General features: G+C 35.1%; 1 long non-coding RNA gene across 4 annotated transcripts in view; it reads left to right on the plus strand.

The window, feature by feature from the left end:
* Window positions 1–238: 238 nt before the first annotated feature.
* Window positions 239–25,787, plus strand: part of LOC135197917 (uncharacterized) — a 323,650-nt gene continuing 298,101 nt past the window's right edge. Inside the window, exons 1-2 of one of the 4 annotated variants that reach the window (XR_010310681.1) lie at window positions 239–465; window positions 18,492–18,568. This is a non-coding gene — a long non-coding RNA (uncharacterized LOC135197917). The other 3 variants (XR_010310680.1, XR_010310678.1, XR_010310679.1) reach the window with 3 other exon arrangements.

The raw sequence follows: 25,787 nt of genomic DNA on the forward strand, positions 1-25,787 counted from the left end.
TTTGAGGAAAACGTGAAGCCGCTGCAAGGTTCCCTGACATGCAACTTAAAGTAGGAAGTGGCCAGGTACCCGACGACCACATTGCACTGCAAACAATCGGTAGGAAATCGAAGGTCTGTCAAAATTAATGCCAGAAGGGCCAGCCACTACCTCTGCCATAGGTACAGGAAGACAAAATGCCGTTTTTTGCTTTATTATTCGAGTATTCAGTCAAAACAAGGATACCAGTGGACACTGGACAGGTAACTTTTTTACTCCGCTGAAATGCTAGTGAAACTTAGTTTTCGACTAAAGTCGTTCGTAATTGGTTATGAAACCCATGACGTCATAACGATGTCACACCTCTCAGCCAATAATGAGTAACTGGAACTGCTTTTGTTTGCGTAAGAAAGTAAGTTAGAGGGCTCATTAAAAGTAAACATTACCGTAGAGGAAACACCTCTCCCGACTTAGGAAAAATTCGAGGTAAAAACTTAATTTTTTTTTTCTCTGTAAGTATGCATTAGCGACAATAATGTATTGAGAAGAAGTGTTTTGTTATCACGTGCTTTACTCGGGAAAAATATCAATATAATAGATTTCCCATAATGGTTGAAACTGTAATAATACCTAAAAAGGTAGTGTTTCCTCATTAGGTTACTATGTAGTACTTAGGAGGATAACCTAATTCACCAAGAAACAGAGAATGTTGTATTTGTACCCTGTGTTAAGTGAGCCGCACTCAAACAATGATATAGGAATAGACCTAGCTAATCGACCACTAGGTAGGCTACAGGAAGAATTTGCTTAACAGTTGGTCTTTTACTACTCACCTTAACCATCAAATGGTCTCTAAAATACGTGAACATCCAGTAGTAGCTATATGCTTTGCTTGAAACACAGGTCTTCTTGTGGCAGGTTTTAAAACCATTTGTAAATTAGTAGCTAAACTTCCTGGCTAACTATTTTTTCTTACTGCCTAAGATTGATAAGAGCAGAGTAGGTGCACCATTGGCTGACATTGTCTAATAAAATATGTTAAGTAAGTTTTCAATGTTTGTTTTTAGTTCATATGCTTCTGGCATCACGTATTTCATTCCCGACAATATTGTAAACATTTGAAACGTCTCGTCAGTTGCATTACTTCGTAAATACTCGTCCATTCACTGTTGTTTACTGAACACAAACAGTCAAACAATCGTAACTCAATTGATTGAGTCTTACAGAATCGCGTTCCCGTTTTCTGTGTTCTCGCGTTTATCTCGTATTTTACTTTTTTCGCAATTACATTATATTATGTTTGTCGACTGTAAAGATTTTTCAACCAACTAGAATTATATTATCAGTTTTGTTAGGTTGAGATGCCTATTATATTTAAAATGAGACAGCATTGTATATCTTTTAAAGAACGTTGCGAGCGTCTCTGAAAGTAGTAAGTTATTATTGGAACAGTAGATTCATGTTACTTTCGAAGAAAACAAATGTGCTGCTGGTTTTATTGTTTTATCAGTATAACAACCCGCATGCGGATAAGTCCATAGACCTGAAGAATGCCCATAAGTTTCTATTACGAAGAGAAACCTATGATAATGTGATGGTATATCATCGAAATAACCATCTTGTTTACAGTTTTTGGAGGTCCCCCCATCGGCTCTCATTTGGCCCTTGCTGAGAGCCCCATTAATTTATCGATTACCCATAACTGGCATAACTCCTAAGCTAATTAAGATATGTCTTCATTTGCTTCTCAGGTGTAAGTATTCATGTAATATAAGACCAAATACTGTCCTTCCAAAGATCCTTTTTCTTGTAATTTTAGGTTTAGTTACGTTTCTGTAGGAGATCATTAACTTATTCCGGACCGTTATATACATACATACATACATACATACATACATTACATACATACATACATACATACATATATATATATATATAATATATATATATATATATATATATATATATCTAATAAAAGGAGCCCATAAAAACACCAAAATGTAGAGAGAAAAGTACTATATTTCAGAGACTGCTGTCCTCTCTTCAGGTATATGAATGAGAAAAGTTTACAGAAAAGGTGGTATTTATACCAAGAGATTCGTCCACAAGTAAGCCAATTTAGGTCACCCCGCTGATAATCTTCCTTTAATCTTCTTAAGCGTTGGTTGAATGAACACTGCGTCGACGATGTCTGATGTCCAATTCCCTTTTGAGATGTTCATTACCTGCTTCTCTTTTATTAAGGACCGATTCCATCATTTGACTCTTGTACCGGCAGTTGCTGCTATAAATTACACGTGACATATTCCAGTTTATTCTATGGTTATGTTCATTTATATGATTGAAAATAGCCGAGTTCTGTTGTCCATACCTAACTGACCGTTTGTGTTGTATTAATCTCTGGGGAAGTGATTTACCTGTAAATCCGATGTAAGATTGGTCACAGTCCTGGCATGGGATCTCATATACCCCAGAGTCTTTGGGCGATGTCTTTTGTTGGACGTTAATCAGGGATTTGGCTAAGGTATTTGGGTAGGTAAATGCAAAAGGGTTGGATTTCCCAAGGGTGTGAGTTACTCTCTTAATCGTCTCCAGGTGGGGAATTTTTATTTTATTGTTGGGTGTGTCTGGTCTTGTCTTTAGGGGGTCGGTAGAAAATTACGTTTGCTTTTTGAATGCTTTCTCAATTATATGGTCAGGATACTTTAAAGATGAAAGTTGCTTGCGAATTAGTTCAAATTCTTTTTCCAGGAAATCTGGGGAACAAATTCGTAAGGCTCTTAGGAATAGGTTGCTGGCTAGACCTATCTTGATAGTATTGTCATGATAGCTAAAGTAGTGAATATATGAAAGTGAGAACGTTGGTTTTCTGTATATGGTAAAATTTGTTTTATTCTGTCGTGTCTCTGATTATTAAAACATCAAGAAAAGGAATTTTGTTGTCTGTTTCCCATTCAACTTTAAATTGATGCTGGGCACTAATGCGTTTAATTTGAGAGGAATTCATTAAAATTACCCCACTTATTATCCCAAAATGTTAGTATGTCATCCACGTATCTCATCCACAGCATGTTTTTGGGTTTTATTGCATTTATTACTGTAGTTTCAAAGTATTCCATGTACAGATTGGCTAAAATAGGACTTAAAGGACTACCCATACTACACCCGAATTTTGCTTGTAGAATGATTCCCCGAATGAAAATACGTTATTAGATGCACATAATTCAACTAACTTTATTATTTTGTCAAGTGCCAAGGGAAATGATCTGAATAGGGGGATAATTTTTCCCTTAAAAACTGAAGAACGTCCTGTACTGGTACTTTTGTGAATAGGGAGTCTACGTCAAGGCTTAAAAGTTTTATGTTGTGAAGTGGTATATGTGCTTCTCTGAATTTGTGACAAAAGTCTTCCGAATGTTTGATGTGACTGGGAGAAAAAGTGCCTAAAAAAGGAGAAAGGAGGCCAGCTAACCATTTAGAAATTTTGTAATTGAAAGCTCCGGCGCATGAAACGATGGGTCTGAATGGAAGATTGTCTTTGTGAGTTTTGGGAAGACCATAAAAGTAGGGTAATTTAGGATTAATTACTTTAAATTTCTCTAATAGTTCAATACTCTTTTTGTCTTGGCCAATTAATCTTACTTTCCGAAAAAATTCTGTGGGAACGTTCTGGAGGGGATTTTTCGTCAGTTTTTCGTAAGTATTTGTGTCGCTAAGGAAAAACTGACGAAAAATCCCCTCCAGAACGTTCCCACAGAATTTTTTCGGAAAGTAAGATTAATTGGCCAAGACAAAAAGAGTATTGAACTATTAGAGAAATTTAAAGTAATTAATCCTAAATTACCCTACTTTTATGGTCTTCCCCAAAACTCACAAAGACAATCTTCCATTCAGACCCATCGTTTCATGCGCCGGAGCTTTCAATTACAAAATTTCTAAATGGTTAGCTGGCCTCCTTTCTCCTTTTTTAGGCACTTTTTCTCCCAGTCACATCAAACATTCGGAAGACTTTTGTCACAAATTCAGAGAAGCACATACCACTTCACAACATAAAACTTTTAAGCCTTGACGTAGACTCCCTATTCACAAAAGTACCAGTACAGGACGTTCTTCAGTTTTTAAGGGAAAAATTATCCCCCTATTCAGATCATTTCCCTTTGGCACTTGACAAAATAATAAAGTTAGTTGAATTATGTGCATCTAATAACGTATTTTCATTCGGGGAATCATTCTACAAGCAAAAATTCGGGTGTAGTATGGGTAGTCCTTTAAGTCCTATTTTAGCCAATCTGTACATGGAATACTTTGAAACTACAGTAATAAATGCAATAAAACCCAAAAACATGCTGTGGATGAGATACGTGGATGACATACTAACATTTTGGGATAATAAGTGGGGTAATTTTAATGAATTCCTCTCAAAATTAAACGCATTAGTGCCCAGCATCAAATTTAAAGTTGAATGGGAAACAGACAACAAAATTCCTTTTCTTGATGTTTTAATAATCAGAGACACGACAGAATACAAATTTACCATATACAGAAAACCAACGTTCTCACTTTCATATATTCACTACTTTAGCTATCATGACAATACTATCAAGATAGGTCTAGCCAGCAACCTATTCCTAAGAGCCTTACGAATTTGTTCCCCAGATTTCCTGGAAAAAGAATTTGAACTAATTCGCAAGCAACTTTCATCTTTAAAGTATCCTGACCATATAATTGAGAAAGCAATTCAAAAAGCAAACGTAATTTTCTACCGACCCCCTAAAGACAAGACCAGAGACACACCCAACAATAAAATAAAAATTCCCCACCTGGAGACGATTAAGAGAGTAACTCACACCCTTGGGAAATCCAACCCTTTGCATTTACCTACCCAAATACCTTAGCCAAATCCCTGATTAACGTCCAACAAAAGACATCGCCCAAAGACTCTGGGGTATATGAGATCCCATGCCAGGACTGTGACCAATCTTACATCGGATTACAGGTAAATCACTTCCCCAGAGATTAATACAACACAACGGTCAGTTAGGTATGGACAACAGAACTCGGCTATTTTTCAATCATATAAATGAACTAACCATAGAATAAACTGGAATATGTCACGTGTAATTTATAGCAGCAAACTGCCGGTACAAGAGTCAAATGATGGAATCACCCTTAATAAAGAGAAGCAGGTAATGAACAGCTCAAAAGGGGAATTGGACATCAGACATCGTCGACGCAGTGTTCATTCAACAACGCTTAAGAAGATTAAAGGAAGATTATCAGCGGGGGTGACCTAAATTGGCTTACTTGTGAACGAATCTCTTGGTATAAATACCACCTTTTCTGTAAACTTTTCTCATTCATATACCTGAAGAGAGAGACAGCAGTCTCTGAAATATAGTACTTTTTTCTCTCTACATTTTGGTGTTTTTATGGGCTCCTTTTATTAGATGGAATTCTGTTGTTACAGAACACTTTTACCAGTCATAAATATAATATATAGTATTATATATAATATATATATATATACTATACTATTATTAATATATATAGATATATATATATATATATATATATATATATATATATCCATTTCTTCATTAAATGGTTATCCCATGAATCTCACTTTGGTTAATAACCTTAGATTGATGACAAAATTGTATTTATTTGTCTGTTTAGTTAATCAAACCTTGTAAATCCTTCAGCAAATGAGATCGTGAACAATGGTTTATGTTTATATTAGTGTCTGATCTTGTTGTTACATGCATACGTATAATCCACATTAAATTATTTCTCCATTAAGGCTACGTTTCTCAAGTGATAATGTCATATTTTCCCTAAACTCGCCACCTGGTCTGTCATTTACACGTTCATCAGTTACTACTAATTTCCTCGCTGCGCTCACTTTTTTTTTTTTCACCAATATGTAAACTTCTTTTAGATTCGTTTCCTATCAATCAGTTTGTAATTGTATCATTAAACTCCCTGTGTGTTTCCTTTTTATTTATTTTTCTTTCTTGTCTTTGATTCTATTCATAAATAAGTATACCTAGAGTTCCGTACAGTCTCCGATAGACTTGTAGTACTTTACTGTTTTTTTTACGATGTATCATAATTCCATAGTAGTATATGTATATATATATCTATATATATATATATATATATATATATATATATATATATATATATATATATATGTGTGTGTGTGTGTGTGTGTGTGTGTGTGTGTGTGTGTGTGTGTGTGTGTTCTCATTTCTTTTTCCACAACATTTTTGATGGGGAGTAAATTTTCGATTTGTATTTTTTATGGTTCTAATGATGAGGTCGTTAGTATAAACCATCCCATTGCATCATCTTAAAGGCCCATCCATTTGAATTCTTATAACCCATGATTGCTCATCACTGTATTAAACACTGAACTAATTGCTAGTAGTATTTAATAATGCTTTGTAATCATTGTCTATATACAGTATTATTTATCACATGGGGAACCATACTGTTTTACTGCAATTATTTGTTTAGAAAACGTAACAGATTTTCTGGTAAACAAGACAATAAATTTTATGCTCAACAAACTGCTAAAGCATCCCGTCTTCAGCAATTTTCAGTAGAGAGAGAGAAAAAAAGTTATTTATTGATTGATATTTAAGTTTCGTTAGATTTTGCCGACTTCCTAAATCTTTCAGAGGAGACACGTCATTAGTTATCTCCCTTTTCCTGGTAGCCAAATCATTAGAATTAATGCGGTGTCACAGATTATTTCTTACAGCATGACTCGTTGTGGTTTACGATCGCTGAAGGCACCCAAAAATAGCGTATGCTGTCGCACGACCTGATTGATTCGTTTGGTACTTTTCAAAAGGTATTTTTCAAACTTCTGTCGATAGACATATTTGCATTTGGTTGAGCAATATCTAATATCTAATTCGTACATGCAAGCTAGTTTGAATGTTAATCGAAGTAATAATTGTAAGATTTTTCGTAGATGCGGCAGTAGCCTGCAAGTCTTACATGCCAAAGACCTAACTTAATTACAAAAGTTGTTGTTTTATATAAAAAAGAAAAAATACTTGAATATTTAAAAAAAATACGAATGTATTAGCAATGATTGATCATGGTTCTACTGTGTTTATTTTATTTTTTCATAAGCTATGAACAATTTCCTTTCAAGACCTGCGCAATGATGCCTACCCTTGGGCTGAACGATGACCAACACGCGTGACTTCCGTTTTGGTAGACAAATTGGGTACTTGGTGCCAACTCTGCAGTAAAATGGGAAAGATACCATCCGCCTGTGTGACATTGGTTTCACTCACCACAGTCAATGGTAAAATTGGGACCCAAGACCAAAATAGGTTCTGTTTACGCTTACGTTATTCTTAATATTCCTTATAAAATTCAAGCTATACTAATATCAAGTGTTGAAGTTGCTACCCTGATAAAAATAGAAAGAAAACGATAAGGTTAATAAGCCTAACAATAGCATGCGAGATCAGACATTATAAATTAAACATCGTCGTAATGCCCGGAGTCACTGATCATTTTGCAATGTAACTACAGCTTCTAAGTTAAGTTCGATGCCAAACCATCCGAAATTTAAGATAAAAATGACACGACAGAACCATTAATCTTGACCTGAATGATGGGATCATATAAAAACATTCCATATGGGAAATTACAGAAGATCCTTTTGTAGATAGCATAATGGTGAAAAGGAAATGGGTTGAACTTAGCCTTCAAACCAGTACTGTCAGCCACCTGCTTCCCACCATCATCTTATCTGCGTACAGGACTTCCTTAATTTCCCTAATGGTACTACACTTTTCCGTGATCCTATCTTGCAGTCCGGGATAAATGGTTCTGTTCGGTGTTTTAAAATATCTTTGTCAAATTTCTTTAGGTCAGAAATCGCTATTCTATCCAGCCGGTGAAATAGTGTGTGTCAGTTAGGCTTCTGTAGCTAGACGTCACAAGAGTTTGATAGACTCAGACTTCTTTGATGAGAACTATGAGAATGGAGACTGGAGATATGGAGATTTGTGAAAGTGAAAACACGTAAGCATATGCATCGCGCACCATTGGAGACAAATAATATATATATATATATATATATATATATATATATATATATATATATATATTATATATATATATATATATATATATATAGTATATGATAGGTTTTTGTTTTGATTTATTTGATCGAAGTTATATTACTGGTTTTAATTTTGCCGAGTATATAATTTTGCTCTTCGCTTCGTTTGTTTCTCTGCTAGTGCTTTCGTTGCTTCCTTTGCGTTTGTGTTTTGAGTGTCTCTAAATTGCACTCTTTTATTATGCTTTTTCTTGTATATCTTACATTTTCGCTAGGTCGTGCAACTAAAATTTTCGCCTGCAAGTATTACGAACTTAATTTTACCAGGTTTCTGAATTATGGTCACTATATAATTTGGTAAAAAACATTTTACATGTCTTTTGCTAAGTAAATCTGTGACACTTTCAAATATAGATACGTTTCAAAGGCGCATGCGTTTTAGAGGCTAGTTAATGCGGCAATTATAGATATATTTTTCTACTTTACTATTTGAATCGTCGTTTTATACCTATCTGGGCTATCTGTCTATAGTTGTTATAGGCTTTGAGATTTTCAGTTGGGCAATAACATTCTATGCCATCATCCATTTCCTTTTTCATTCGCCCTGACTTTACCAAGTCAACCTAATATTAGTAATAGAGACCTCACCTCAGACCTCACCTCACAGACCTCACATCTTGTTCGGGTTGCCCCAGGTCCCTCAGTGTGAGGCACCTCTAATGTCTACCAGAGAGTTGCTAGTACATCTTCCGGTATATTTTGCATCTTCCAATCTTGGATGGTCTGGGATGCAGTTTAGATATTTGTCGAGCTTATTCTTAAACACATCTACGCTCACTCCTGATATATTCCTCAGATGAGCTGGCAACGCATTGAATAGACGCTGCATTATCGATGCTGGTGCGTAGTGGATTAATGTCCTGTGTGCTTTCCTTATTTTTCCTGGTATAGTTTTGGGCACTATTAATCTACCTCTGCTTGCTCTTTCTGATATTTTTAGTTCCATGATATTTTCTGCTATTCCTTCTATCTGTTTCCATGCCTGAATTATCATGTAGCGTTCTCTTCTCCTTTCTAGACTATATAATTTTAAGAATTGTAGTCTTTCCCAGTAGTCTAGGTCCTTAACTTCTTCTATTCTAGCTGTAAAGGACCTTTGTACACTCTCTATTTGTGCAATATCCTTTTGATAGTGTGGGTACCATATCATATTGCAATATTCAAGTGGACTACGAACATATGTTTTATAAAGCATAATCATGTGTTCAGCTTTTCTTGTTTTGAAGTGCCGTAACAACATTCCCATTTTTGCTTTACATTTTGCCAACAGAGTTGCTATTTGATCATTGCATAACATGTTCCTATTCATCATCACACCAAGGTCTTTAACTGCTTCCTTATTTGTGATGGTCTCATTATTAGGTCCCTTATATGCATATAGCTTTCTTTCTCTGTCTCCATAATTTATTGATTCAAATTTATCAGAGTTAAATACCATCCTATTTACCTCTGCCCAATCATATACTTTGTTAAGGTCTCTTTGTAGAGCGTTCCTATCTTCATCACAAGTAATTTCTCTACTTATTCTTGTGTCATCTGCGAAACTACTCACTACCGAATCCTTAACATTATTGTCTATGTCTTCAATCATAATAACAAACAGTATTGCAGCTAACACCGTACCTTGCGGCACACCGGATATTACCTTGGCTTCATCCGATTTCTCGTCGTTTGCAATAACTATCTGTTTTCTGTTGTGTAAAAATTCTTTTAACCATCTTCCTACTTTATCACGATATTGTGTTTTCTAATTTTCTTCGCCAATATATTATGGTCTACTTTATCAAAGCTTTTGCAAAGTCTAAATAAACCACATCTGTTTCATTTCGCTTTTCATATTTTTGAATATGTTTTCACGGTGGACTAACAGTTGGGTTTGTGTACTTTTTCCGGGTACGAAACCATGTTGTCCTTTATTAAACAAATTATTTTTTATTAAATGTTTCATAATATTTTTCTTCATTACCCTTTCATACACTTTCATAATATGTGATGTTAGACTCACAGGCCTATAATTACTTGCCTCTAGTCTTGATCCACTTTTGAAAGTAGGGGTAATATATGCTAATTTGTGCTCATCATATATCTTGCCTGTATCTACACTTTGTCTTAATAATATTGCAAGTGGCTTTGCGATAGAATGAACTACTTTCTTTAACAAAATAGCAGGAATTCCATCAGGCCCTGCAGCAGCTCCATTTTTAATTTCATTAATAGCCTGCACAATATCAGCTTCATTAATATCTATGTCAGCTAAATATTCACTATTTTCATCCCTTACTTCTATATCATTATCTTCATTATCTATTCTAGGGGTGAATTCTCTCTTATATCGTTCTGCCAGTATGTTGCAAATTTCCTTTTTTTTCATTCGTTAATCTCCCTTCAATTCTCAGAGGGCCTATTTCTATTCTTCTTTTATTCATCTTCTTCGCATATGAGTATAATAGTTTGGGGTTTTGCTTGATATTTAATAGGGTTTTTTCTTCCAAGTCCCGTTTTTCATTTTCTTTTGATTGTATAATCTTTTGTTCTGCATTTTCTATCTTACTTTTTAGTTCTATAACTTTCCATGCATTTTTTTCTTTTGCAAGACCTTTTTTCCACTTTCTGATTTTCTGGAACAAGATCCTTCTGTCTCTTGGTATGCATGAATGATGTTTACTTTTCTTCTTCGGTATATATTTTTCCACTATTATCTCCAATATTTTATATAATATCTCCGTATTTACCCTTATGTCATCACTTACGAAAATGTTATCCCAATCTTTGTTTAATTCTTCATTAATTTCTGACCATTTTATATTTTTACTGTAGAAGTTGTATTTTCCATATCCTTCCCACTTTTTCATTTCTTGCTTATCTCTATTTTCACTTGCTTTGGAATGAACTGTTAATTCTATGACATTATGGTCTGAAATACTCGCATTATAAACTATTATTTCTTTAACATAATTCATCTCGTTCACAAATACTAGGTCTAAAGTATTTTCCTTTCTTGTTGGCAGGTGATTTATTTGTTGAATGTTGTATTCTAGTAGCATATCTAATAGCTTTTCAAATTGCCTCTTATCTTCTGCACTACTATTACTCTCTTTTTTATATGTATAAGTACAACCACAATCTCCTATTCGTTCTTTCATTCTACGAAAGGAAAGTTGAAGTCACCAGATAGGAGAATAGTCCAGTCCTTGTGATTTCTACATATATCATCCAATTTTCAATTATTAAGTCAAACTCTTTAGTATTAGGAGGTCTATATATTACTATGTTCATCAATTTTTCAGATTCAAATTCTACCGCTATTAGTTCACATTCTGAGTTACTATATTTCTCATATATTTTTCCTTGTTTTTTGTCTTTCCCATATATTGCGGTTCCCCCTTGATTCCTATTTTTTCTATCTGATCTATAAGTTTGGAACCCTTTTATTTGATCATCATTCCCAGTCTCTTGGGAATACCAGGTTTCACTTATATTCATTATATCTATTTTCTTTTCATTTTGGGTTAGTTTTCTTCTAAGTACTCTATTTTTCTTTTTGAGTTACTCGTAACTAAACCCTGCGCATTCATCACTATGATGGTTTGCGTGTTTTCTCCTTCATTTAATACTGATAGTAATAAGGATTTTCCCATGTCTCTTTCCTGTTCTGGTATGTTGTTCTTTTTTTCATTTCCAGAAATTCTGACATTAAAAAATCCAACTTTTCCATAATATTTGATCTTCCTTCATCATAATTATTAATTTTGTGTCTGAATCTGCAATTTTCTCCGTTTCTGCAATATCCTCTTGCATAATAAATACAGTTATTATCTCTTGAGTAGAATTTCGGAGCTGATGCTTTGAAATTTTTTGCTGACACCTCTGCATATCTCATTGGTGGTTTGCTTTTCTCTTTTACCTGATATTCTTGATTTCTCTCTTTATTTGTTTCTTTCTTATTTTGGATTTTATTACTTGGTTGGTTATTTATTTGATTATGATTCATGGCTACAGGGTGCATATATTTGCATTTTTTGTCGAACTTACATCCTTTTCCTTCTTTTAGGTTTTTACATATTTTTGGATGCAGATCTCTGCAATCATCCCCATATCCATCTAAGTATGCACATTTACCATATATTTCATAGTTTTGACATATCTTAGGATGTTTGTAGTAACATCTTTCTCCAAATCTGCAATTCCCTCTTTTCAAAAGGTTGCAGATTTTGTCTTTCTTGTCTATTTTTTCCTCTTTCCCGTCATTGTATAGATCTGGGTAGAGCCTCTTCGGGATTTGCTTTTCTGTTGTCATATCGTAATTTATTTCTTCGTAGGTATGCTGCTTTATTGCCTCATATGTAGTATCAATGAGTATCTCTGCATCCATACTTTTATCTTGTTCTTTGAGAGAGAGAGAGAGAGAGAGAGAGCCCGGAGGGAGGTTAAGCAAGGGTCACAGGATAACAAAGACAGCCAGAGTTGAATTAGAAACCAGCGGTACACCTATTTCAAGCTCGGATAAACACCACCCCACGAACAGGAACTCACTACTGTAACATGTGCAAACTGAGAGAGAGAGAGAGTCGGGAAACGTGTGAGTAGAGAGGGATTAGCTAAATGAGATTTTGGGAGATTACGCTATGAGCAGATAAAGCGGTTAGCCTTGTCTTTTGGAGAGAGAGAGAGAGAGAGAGAGAGAGAGAGAGAGAGAGGAAGCAGTTTAAAATATTTCATAAACACGCCTTCCCTTCATCTGTCACCGCCTATTTCAGTTTTCGAACCTTGGCAACATTCCAAGAATGTCATGGAAATGAATATCATACTAAAAAAAAAAAAAAAAAAAAAAGTATCACCCATATGCATCTCTGTATCTTGGGCAAGTAAAACAAGTACCGCTGCTTAATCACAGGCCACAGCAATGAAGCATTGACATTATTCCAGATCAAATCAAAATCGCAGTGAAGGTCCAGTTTAATTTCGGAAGATCACGCCAGGCTGACAACGAGAAAATGTGGGCTCAGGGTAAAATTGCTCCATGAAACAATGCGTTGAGAGACAGTGCAAACTTTTACCTCCGGGCCGGTAAGAGGGAGAGAATGGCTACACGCAATTTTCGGAGGGAAGGATATTTGCTACCGTTTTTAAAGTTGCCTTGGTAACTCTGCGAGGAAATTAGCGTGTGATTTTGTACTGTAAATAATGTTGAATCTGTGACAAGGTAATAAAGGTGACATTCAGCTCATGTCATTATACAACTGACATGATGAAAGATTATTAACTCCTCAATTTCACAGACGCGGTATAGGAGCAGTTGATGCTCCTCAGGTTAATTCTCTCTCTCCTCAATCCCCCTGCAGACCTCAGGCCCCATTATAGAAATGGCAGGTCCCAAGATAATGATATGCTACTGTAGTGAGGGATAAACTGAAGACACCAAAGGTGCTTATTAAAAAAAAAAAAAAAAAAAAAAAGGAGGGGGGAAATGCATTTTAAAAGTTGGAAAGTGACGGAAAGAAATCGCCCTCTTTTATGTTGTCATAAAGGGGGAAACTGACATCTTGTTTAAAAATTCTATGATGAGGGAAGGGGAAATTGAAAAGTGTAACCAGAAAATGAAGAAAGTCAGAGAGAGAGAGAAGAGAGAGAGACCGACCTATACGTACATTTTCTGAAGTAAATTATTATTCACCGTGGAATTACAGTTAAGTATTTGTTATGAATTTGTGAACAATTACTCAAAAACTTTAAGTCTATTAGAAGTCTAAGCAGAAATGTCAGTTGATGTTCACGCAGCATGTAGGAATGCCTTTTTTTTTTTTTTTTATCTTATTAAATATTCATCTGAAACTTTTAGACTAATTAGAACTGTCCGCAGATGCAACACTATTATGCAGGAAAAATTACATTATCAAATGCTTAGATATCGACATATGTAAGGCCAATTGTGTAAGTTCATAAGCTGTGCACTTTGGTAATTACAAGTTCCTCGTTGGACGAGTGATTTTCGCGCTAGGCTACCATTCCGGTGGTCCGAAGTACGATTCTCAGCTCGGCGAACGCGGAATGAGGGGAATCTGTTTCTAGTGATAGAAATTCACTTCTCGACATAAGGTGGTTCGGATCCCACAATAAGCCGTAGGTCCCTTGCTAGGTGGCCAATTGGTTTTTAGCCACGTAGAAATATCTAATCCTTTGGGCCAGCCCTAGGAGAGCTGTTAATCAGTTCATTGGTCTGGTAAAACTAAAATAGGATACTTTATTTTTGGTAATTATAAATGATGAACTCTGAACCTGCTTGCTTTATTTGCCAAAGAAAACAGATGTCACGCTACTATAGGTAACTCTGAACGTACCTATTTTGTATTCTGATGACCCAAGGTGGTTATAAGTTTCTCTAGATACCTTGTGATGATCTATGTATCTAGACATTTTGAAGCAAATGAGAAAATAAAGATACAATTAGCAAATGAAAATTATTAATTTACTATTATAAAATGTGTTTTTCATATGGTAGTTTTCTAGCGATCTGCGCCAAACACTATATTATTGTTTGTTTCCGTCGACTCCTCCGACCTTGGTGAGTCGGTGTAATTGCTATTCTAAAGCTGTAAGTGTGATTGTGTCCAGTAATGACCTCTTTTTAGTGCTGTGCTCTTGTGACTTTTGAGTTGCTCACCATGGATTTTAGTCTTATTTCGGACAAAAATATTCCCATATTTAGATACAGATATACAATGGTAGTAGCTAGGCTGTAACAGGTATGTTAAAAGAAAATGTAGGTTGTTTCTCTAGCCTAGGCTAGCCTAATTAATGTAATTTATACTTTGGGTATCAGTCACTTTTAGAAATACTTCCTTCATATAAGAAAGTACAAATTTTAGATGCTGTCTCATTAGCACGGTCATTAACTTTACCTAGAGGAGGGGTTGCTTTGCCTTGAGACCTAGGCTAGGTAGGTATTACTTTTGAGAGTAAGAGATAGGCCTAGGCGAAGGTTGCTTAACCCAGGAGCTTGGGTCAGTTGTTTTAGTTAGCAATTAAGATCAGTAACCTGGAAACCTATACCTGATTGTACACGAGTAAAAATATTTATCACTAGTTTAAATGTGATTTGTGGCGAATCAGACCTTCATCTCTAGATGAAATTCCCTGCTAGCCTAAAGCATTGGGCTTCATCCTCCTCCTAAGTCTAATAGTAATGTAGAACAGCATTGGACTGACGACATTTATATTGAGTAATATGAAAGCTGTTGAAATACAGGGATGCATCGCAATGTAATCTCTCTTAGTTTATCTCAATCTAATGTAACATAGGACACTTCGTTTCACCTGACTTAAAGGCATGTAACCTAACCTAACCTAACCTAATTTAACCTAACATGAATTTCCACATTGTACATGATTAGTGGAATCTCCCCCCTCCTCCCTTCCACTTAACCAGGTATGGATGGCTGTAAGTTATTGGTAAAATATATAGTATATGCTTAAATACTCTGCATGTTTATCATCTCTCTGTTGGTATCCCTAAAGGGAATGTGCAGCACTATGTCATCCCAGCTTAACCTGACCCTTAGGCATGAGACGCCTACTTCCCATAGTGGTTTCCCATTGATTTTGGACTTAATGAGCCATAAACAATTTAAGAAACATTTCTGACGAAAATGTCAAATTTGTTACTCACTTAAAACGTATCATAATACTACCATTATTTCACCTTGAAACTTGCCTACTTCCTAATTGCCATTTCCAGAACCTTTACACATGCAAATAAGGCATTCTTTTCTTATTACAGCCTTTGCAGCCCTCAGGACACTTGAAATTGCCTATACTTTGCAGTTGTTAAAGGGATGCACATATTTGTCCAGCATATTAGTTAAGCACCTGAAATACTGTGGTTTAACATTGAATATGTGTGACCTTTAAACATATGGAGCTTGTGCTTCACATCCTCTTAAAGTCTCATTGTTCTGACATTAGTATTGGGACAGTTTCAGTTTGACACTCCATTGTGTCGTAATGTATTTGTTTATCAGACTAGCAAAATACTTTGGTATGTACGTCAGACAATCAAGATGACAGACAATTGGTATGTCCAGACAGAATTAGTACGTGGTTGTCAATTGTGAAATATGTTTAAATATTCAAGGAGCAATGAGAATATAGGCTTCATGTGTGCTTCACTTAATAAAGCCAAACCTAATATAGGGTGCAGTATCCTTCTTGATATGTGGCTAAACTAATTTGGAACACCCTGTAACTTAACCTAAAAAATGGGCCAATGGTATTAGAGATCTTCCAAACCCTAACTTACAGCACAACATCCTAACTGAGTGGGGAAGCAAATCCCCCCCAGACCCATGTAACTTTGCCTGAAAAGTGTGACAGTGGCAGTTCAATGGATACATATTCACCTAACCTAATCAGGTCAGCTAACCTATGTAAAAGCATACCCATCTATGATAACCTAGGTAAAAGAATACTTATCTATGGTTTATGAGACAGACATTTTGGTAGATCATAACTAGGAGTTAGTTAAGCCTCCTTAGAAAGACTGGATGGTTAACAATGAGTTTCTTCTTTCACTCATTAATCAACTGTCAGTAACCTGTCCAGTTGTCACTCTTGTACTCATTGGTTTCAGTAAAACTACAAGAGTAACCTCGTTCATTGGAGGATTTATTAAGTCTTCAAAACTTTTCTTTTACTTGCTCACTAAATCTGGACACTGCCAACAATGGTCTTGATTATAAAGGTGCAGTCTTATGCCCCACCATTTTTTATTTAGTATTCTGCATTTTTGTTAAGGTATAACTTTGCACTTTTGATTTTCCTGCTTTCGGGTTATGCATTCCCCCCTTTTCTTGTTTTACAAGAAATGTTGGGCAGCTTTAGCAGTTTTCCACAGGCATTATTCAGTTTGCTGGTTAGTACATGTTAGTATGTACATGTTAAGAGAAGGCCAGCATCTTTATCATTGTATGCAGGAATCACCTAACTTCTGGGTAAAGAGTAAGTGTTGTATGAAGGACAGTAGTACTCTAGGTGAGGTTGGCCTGGAGGCAGGGGCGCATCAGGTAACCTGGCTCTTTATATTAGATTGAATTTAGCAAGGCAAAGTTAGGTTATATATATCTATTTTCTTGTGTTTTTGCAAGTTAATATTTTTTGTTGGAGAGCCATACTTGCTTGAGTAATGGTGTTCTGTGGTTAGTGTTGTTCAAGTAGTACTACTGTATATCTCCAGTTAGAGCCACTTCATGTATTAGCAGATAATTTGTGTCTGCACACTGTTGTTGAATTTACTTACATGTACTGTTCCTAAGTTACTTAACTTCACTGCAATTGTAGGTTCAAGTATTTTGTTACCTGCATGTGTTGGTAGGGTGTGCTTATTCAGGTATTTGTATAGTCCTCTAATCACTGGAAAAGTTGTAAAGCTTTATTTCTTAAGTAATTTAGGAAAAATCAAGTTGGAATACTTTGCCTAAAGTTTTTGCAAAAAATCCGTCTTCATTAAGTCATCAATTCCTATAGAAGTTGAATTCTGCTGTTTTTCCTCATTTTAGTGACCCAAGTTATAAATATATTTGTTTTAATGTGCTTGAATTTTGGAAGTTAACATCAGTTAAGACCTTGTGGAAGAGGAACAATAGGTTGTCATGACTGATGTTTTTCCACTTTGGTTCTACAGGCCTAAGATTATTACAAGTTACTGTGGCATTGAAAGATTGCCAGTGGTTTATTTCCATGAGAGTTTTGGAAGTAGCATGCTGCAAAGTATTTTTCAGTCATTTAGACATGGAAAGATGATATAGATGATCATGTAGGCCAGCTGAGCAACCAGGTGGAAAATGTATTAAAATCTAAAGTGTAAGTAGAACTTGTTTCACTAGAAGTGAAGTTTGACAATTGAATGCTCTTAATTTACTCGTCTTTCAGAAAACATTAACGATGAAGGTAACCAGTTTCACTGAGCCATGACATATTTCACTTTTTTTGTTGCAGCGTTTTGCTGACCAAAGTTTTTAAAGAATTTGATTGGGCACTAAAGACTGAACTATACAGACTTTGATATTTCCAAATATTGACAAAAAGCCACCTTACTGTATAGCTTTGATTTATAGTTTGTTGTTTTGGGAAATTTATATACCTTTTAGTGAATTTCCTTACTGTTAATCAAGTCAGTGAGTTCATCTACAGGTAGCATTGGTTCAGTTATATTTCTTTTAATTAGCATAGCTTAGGAATTAGCTGTTTTGGTAACTTTCTTTAGTCGAGTTATTGTCTTATATACTACGTACTGTTTAATGTTAGTTTAAATGTTTATAGAGGTTTTTGTTCTAAATTTTCTGATGTATTTCTTTTGTACCCACAGGTGTGCCATGAATCCTGATGTGATATTACTATACTACTGACTACAGTTTTTTGGAGTTGCACTGATTAATGCTTTAGGTAATGTACTTGCCATAACTATATGCTGTTGAGTTTACTTTTGTGCAATGTTTATTAGGTTTGGGTAGGTGGTAAAGTATATAGTCTTGTATTTTAAATCTTATTAGATTTTTATGTCGACGTAGTATCTTTGTGGATGAGCCCAAGCTTAGTAAGACAGTGTTGTTCCAAAGAGTGGCATATCTGCAGACTGCAGTAACTAAAGGCCAATCGTTTCTCTTCCTGTGCCCTCCAGAGTTACAGAAAAAATTATTTTTAAGCCACTATATATGTATGTGGAATCTAAAAGATTGGTGGCTGATAGTCAATATGCATATGAATATAGGAAGCAGGTACCAGCGCTGCTCTTTTAGACTTGACATGCCATTTCCAAGGGTTTTGACTGCAGAGTAATTCTATTAGATATTAGTGCTGCTTTCAGTTTAGTAAATCACATGGCACTTATCTAGAAAATTCAGAATCTTGGAGGGGGTGGATATGTTTTAAGACTACTACAAGATATACCTACAGGTATACAGCTGCGCATTGCTGTGGAGGCGATCTTTAGTGAACCAAGAACTACTATTGTGTCTGGAGTTACACAGGGCAGTGTTCTTGGTCCATGGTCCACTGTTATTTTTAGTGTATACAAGTGATATGGTTTTTGGCATTGAAAACCAGAGTGTTCAGTATGCCGATGATGCCACGCTTGTTAGTGTAGTAATCTCTGCTTTTAGAAATGAAGCTGCCCTCAGCTTCAAACGGGACATGGACCGGATTAGGGAATAGTTTAGGCCAGTGGTTCTCAACCTTTGGCACTTTGAGGAACCCCTGAGACAATTTTTCTCATCCCAAGGAAAACCCCAATTAATATATATATATATATTATATATATATATATATATATATTATATAGTATATATTTTATATTATATGATATATATATTATATATATATATATATATATATATATATATATATATATATATATATATATATATATATTATATATATATATATATATATATATCTATATATATATATATATATAGATATATATATATATATATATATATATATATATAATATATTATATATATATATATATATATATATATATATATATATATATAGGATATATATATATATATATTATATATATATATATATATATATATATATATATATATATATATATATATATATATTATAAACATACATACATAAAATACATACATATATATATATGTATATATATATATTTGATAGATATATATAGGTATATCGAATATTTTTATATATATATATATATATATATATATATATATATATATATTATATATATTATATATATATATATATATATATATATATATATATATATATATATATATATATATATATATATATATATAATATAATATTAGAAATAATCAATACATAATCACTTGTGGAACAGATCCCGATGGGAGTTAAATATTATATATATATATATATATATATATATATATATATATATATATATATATATTATATATAAAAGCATTTGTAATAATTACCTTTAGTAAAACAGAAAAAAAAATCTCTCATGATATGTTACGATACAATAAATTATAGGACTACGATTTCTCACGCCATGTTTAACGAAGAAAAATATATACTTATAAATAACAAATAATTAAATAAAACATGAATTCCCACGGAACCTCTTGCGATCGTTCCCGGAACCCTAAGGTTCCGCGGAATCCCGGTTAAGGAGGGCTGGTTTAGGCAGTGGGTTATGTAGCTGAACTCGAGTAAAATTAAAACACTATTGCTTAGCAGATTTCGGACAGATTTCCCACCCCACCCTCCCCTTCAGGTTGATGGAACTTGCTGAACGAATCTGGAGCTTTTTCTATTCTAGGTGTAACTCTTGACACATCTAACTTTTGAGAAACAGCCAATGAACTGCTTCTGTCAGAGATTTCATCTCTTTTAGATAATGGTCTCATCTTTTGTTTGTCGCTTTTTCATAAGTTTTTTCACATTCAAATATATCCCTGATCCTCTATCTGCTGAGAGCAACCAGATTCGCTGAACAGCTACACCACCATGTAGTAAATGTGCCTCTCTGTCGAACTTCTCAGTTCCAAAGGTCCTTTATTCCTCCCGTCGTTGGACTGTGGAATATCCTCGCAGAGGATGTCGTGCACTTAGGGGTTGTCATCACGGACGGCATGCTCCTTTTTATCCCGAGCAACGCCGGTTACAGTAGCTAGTAATAGTAATAATACGTGATAATAAATGGTTTGCATACACTGTTAACTTGTTCATATTGTGTTTATATATGCTGCCATACGGTTATATTATACTGCAATGTTTTAGACAATGTCATGAACTGGCGTATGTTTCTGTTTATTATTATTATTATTATTAGGTATGTTGACCAGCTTACAGTTCAAATGATTTCCCTTGCTCTCACGGGTTGCCAAAAACGTTTTGGTCAGTTGTAACAGTAACAATGGTGACAATTGCTTTTGATTTTCTGTTAATGAAAATTGGCTGTATCAATCATGAAAATCTAAGGCATCGTTTCATTCGTTTGTTATTTGGTGTTGAAATCTGTCGTGAACACAGGAACTATCACGATGCTGGTGTTACTATTCAAAATAGTAGATCTTATTTGGGAATTTCACTTAAAATTAATTCATTTGAATTTTTTTATTCTTTCAGTTATCTCCTGTTGATCAGGGAGGTGTGACTTTCATAATTTAGGCCACTGTATGACAGTTAATTCGTACAACTGACCATTGAACGCTAATGGTGGACATGCAGTTAATCAGTATATTGCTAGTATATATTGATCATAGGTAAAAGTTTTTGGCCATCATGAGAAAAAGTAGATAGTAGCTTAACTAACGTATTGCTAAAACCCCCATTGTATCAAGGAATAGAATCAGACACTTAGAAAATTTAACGGCCTCCATCCAAAGAATAATCCACTTGTTAATGAACTATGTTGAGCGAAAGCCAAACAAAATCTTGATAATGATTAGTACCTACAATTAGACATTTCATTGCAGCATCACAACTTGTGTGAACTGATACTCAATCATTGAAGTTTTCGTTAATTCCCATGAACATAATACGTTATGTACCATGATATTTAGGTGCAATATTATGCAAAGAATAGATTACTGCCACCGTCGAAATACTTTGTTCTTTACTAAACCAAGAGATACTATGGTCATCTTTGTTAAAATTGGTAGGGCTTGTAACATAAATTATTTGTCCGTAACATTATAGTCGACTGATTGAAGAGACGCAAGTGAGAAAGAATCATTTTATGATTCATATTTTTCACTGTGCCCTCTTCGTTATTGTGAAAAATGCCAGTGATGAAAGTGAGAGAGATAAAAGTAGAGATGTGTTCAGGTTATTGGAGGAATAACGTTAAAGACTTTCAATGTCTTGCCTTCATATAAACTTGAAAATGTTGTTGGTGCTGTTTCGATATTTTATCAAAACGGATTTTATTTTACCGTAGCATTAATTAATCTGGTCGTTTGATTAGTGTTACCTTGACTGCCTTATTCAAGTGTGTAACCCATAAGATCTTTACCTTCGTTATATCGTCAGTGTATCTTTTCTTATTAAACCCTTCACAATTTTATTTTATTTTTTGTTGGCCCCTGTTCAGTTTTATACTTGCTTGTGTCCGTTTATAGGTATATTCAGACACACTGAACGATTTCTTGGTTTTCTCCTATTTCCTTTGTTCATATCCCCCTCGACCTTATTTTTTATTTCCATCCATGTTTTCTTTTATAGCTCGTGTTTTTCTCTTATTTTTGTCATCCACATCCCTTGCGTCTCCCCTTTCGCAAATTGTTCCTGGCTGTGAGAGAATTTCTATTTCTTCCTTATCTCCCTCCTCCTCCTCTTTCTTTCCCTCTTCTCCCTTCTTTGACCAGTCCATCCCTCCCCCCCTCACAATGGTTATTCCTCCCTCCCTAACCCTTGCCACTCCATCACCCGTAGAACATAAGCCCCCCCCTCTCTACACACACACACACACACACACACACACACACTTCAGATATCAGTTCTCCCTTCTCACTGAGCTCTTGCATATATTTCCTTCTCTCATCGCCAAGGGGGGATTTTCGTTGTCTCCCACCCCCATACTACCTCCCTCACCCCCACACTACCTTGTCTCCACCCCCATTGTATTCTGCACCCCCCCCCCCCGCCCTGCCCCCCCTCCTCCCATGATGTCACCTTGCTCTCCTGTTACCGAGGGAGAAAATATTTTCTATAACACTTGTTCGTTGGATTTACGTTGGACGAGAAATGTTGCTTGGGGGGTGAGCAGCAGTTTGTGTACGGGTTTATTTATTTATTTATTTATTTTTTTACCATGCGACTGTGCGTGCTTCGTCTGAAATTCATATTGTAGGTTAGCAATGCAGTGTTATCAAATTGCCATAATTCCATGTAAATAATATTACATGGTAGTCCATATATATATTATGTATATATTATATATATATATATATATATATATATATATATATATATATTATATATATATATATATATCTATCTTTGCAACTCCATTCTTTGGTTTTTACTGTACCTCCATTCATATTCTCTTCTTTTATCATACGTTCTACCCTCTTCTAATATATTGTTTCGTAGAGCGGCTGCGAGAGTTTCCTTTTGTTACACTGTCTAAACCTTTTTACGCTCAGTTTTCCCTTCAGCGCTGAATGACCTTAGAGTTCCTAGCGTCTGGCCTTTTGCCAACATTCTATATTCTGTTCTATAGTGGAGTGTGAAACAATAGAGCCTCTGTGAAATCACGCCTCTTAAGTCGTAATATGTTTTCAGTCACACGACTCGACAGTGGTTTGACTCATTTCTGGTAACATTGATGTGTGCCACAGCCAGACGTAAAATATTAGTGCTCTAGCTAACCTGTAAGTGGGTAAAAAATGATTTTTTGTGAAAGTAATTGCAATGAAAATATCACGAAAAATAAGATGTTTTGATATCCTTTCGTTCCGTTGCGTTTTACATAAATTTTCCATAGGTATTCATATTTGTTGTACGACATTTTTCCCATCCTACGCTTTCTGAAGCGGAGAGGCAGGAGCAGTGTTGCCAGACGTACGATAATTGTCGTACATGTACGATAAAAACGGCCTTGGTACGATGTACGATAGCATTTTCCATAATCGTACGGTTTGTACGATAATTCTAAGGTATTGATAAGTATATAATTAAAAATATAAGTGGTCGGTGAACTCCTCCATGAAACTGGCTAATTTCTAAAAAAAAAAAAAAAAAAAAACCGATTCAGAGTCCGTACATGGCTTGCCGCCGCTTGTCTCCAATTGTAACGTGGTTCAAAGCTATTGGAACAGTGGGAGGCACTGAAGCAATTTTTCTTGGAGAAGTGGTTCGCTGAGAAACTATTAGCAACAGAGTTGATTATCAACTCCCTTCATGATCCTTTCATGAAGTTATATTTCATGTTCCTTGACTGGGTTCTTCCAAAGTTTACTGAGTTCATCACATTTTTCCAGTTAGATAAAGCAGTGATAACAGTTCTCCATGATACAGTGTCCATGCTATTCAGAGACCTTCTTCTCTCATTTATGGACAGGACCTATGTAATGAAAACTGATGTAAATACTGTAAATCCTGAAAGACATGACAGGCATCTTAGTGACAGCCAAATGTATGTACCTAGGAGTTAAAGTTATGCATGGATTAAAAAACCCCTCCATACAGGAAAAGAAAGCTCAACAGCAGGAGTTTTTTTTTTTTTTTTTTTTTTTTTTTAAGAGAGGTGTAGAAGTTTTCTTGTAGTGGCATGCACAGAAATAAAGAAGAGGTATAATTTCAATGATGGTGTCCTGTCAAAGTTAAACTGTCTCTGTCCAAAAAATGCCCTCTCATCAGAATTCAGAGAAGAATCCCCTCCCCTCTTGCATCTGAGCTTCCCCTGATTGTACCCCCAGATGACCACTCACTACTTCAAAAGCTGGATGATCAATGGAGAATGTTTCCCATATTGCAACATGAACTTAAACATCTCATTAATGAATCACTTGATAAGTTCTGGGGAGAAGTGTCCCAAAAAGAGTCTAGCTTTTCAGACCTAGCCAATTTTGCTCTAACTGCTCTTTGCTTGCCGCACTCTAATGCTGAATGCGAACGAGTGTTCAGTAAAGTTAACCTCTTTAAAACTAAACAAAGAAACAGACCGAAAACAAGGACAGTTAATGGGGCTCTTCTCTCTGCTAGTTGCACGTTTATCATGTTCAGCTGGTGATTCTCCACCTATAACAATATCATCCAGATATGGATAAGCAAAATCATAAGAAGCTAACAAGTCGGAAATGAACTTCTGAAATATTGCAGGAGCAGAATGGATACCAAATGGTAACCGTAAATATCTATATAGACCCAAATGTGTGTTAAGTACCAAATATTTACGGTCTTCTGGAGCAACTTCCATTTGCAAATAAGCATTATTGAGATCAAGTCTGGTATAATGCTTATATCCAGACACATTGGAAATTAATCCTGACATATTAGGTAATAGGAATTTAGATTCATGAAGAATTTAATTTATTTTACGAAAATCCCCACAAACCCTAAGGGATCCATTCTGCTTCCTGACAGTAACAATTTGCGAGGCATAATCTGAGAATTCTACTCTTTCTATAATCTTATTTTTTTCAAGCTCTTGCAGCGCACTCTCAACCTCACTGCGTAACGTCAGTGTCACCGTGCGGACCTTCTGAAAAACAGGAACACGACCAACTTTAGGATACAATCGGGCTTGAAAGTTCTTAATAGGTTTCAAACTATCTACATTATAGTTTTCCATAAAATCTGTTATATTTAACTGATGGACATTAATTATATTGCACTTATCTATTAAATTCCTAACAATCAAGTTATTTGGGGAGTCTGACCCAACAATTATGAATTCAACGTCTGAATGATTTTGCTGTTTGTATTGAAAATTTGAAACTTTGACCTTACCAAATACTTTGATTGGCACTTGGTTTTAACCCTGCAATTTAGTTCTACAGTTCAGTAATGTCCAATTTAACTTCTTGAAATCATCGTACTTTAATGTAGAAATAGCTGAACCGGTGTCAATTTCAAATAAAAATGGCTTATGATTCAATTGACAACTAACAACATAAGGTTGAACAGAACTCTTGTTTACTATACA

The sequence above is a fragment of the Macrobrachium nipponense genome, chromosome 21, assembly GCF_015104395.2.
Source record: "Macrobrachium nipponense isolate FS-2020 chromosome 21, ASM1510439v2, whole genome shotgun sequence".
NCBI lineage: Eukaryota > Metazoa > Arthropoda > Malacostraca > Decapoda > Palaemonidae > Macrobrachium > Macrobrachium nipponense.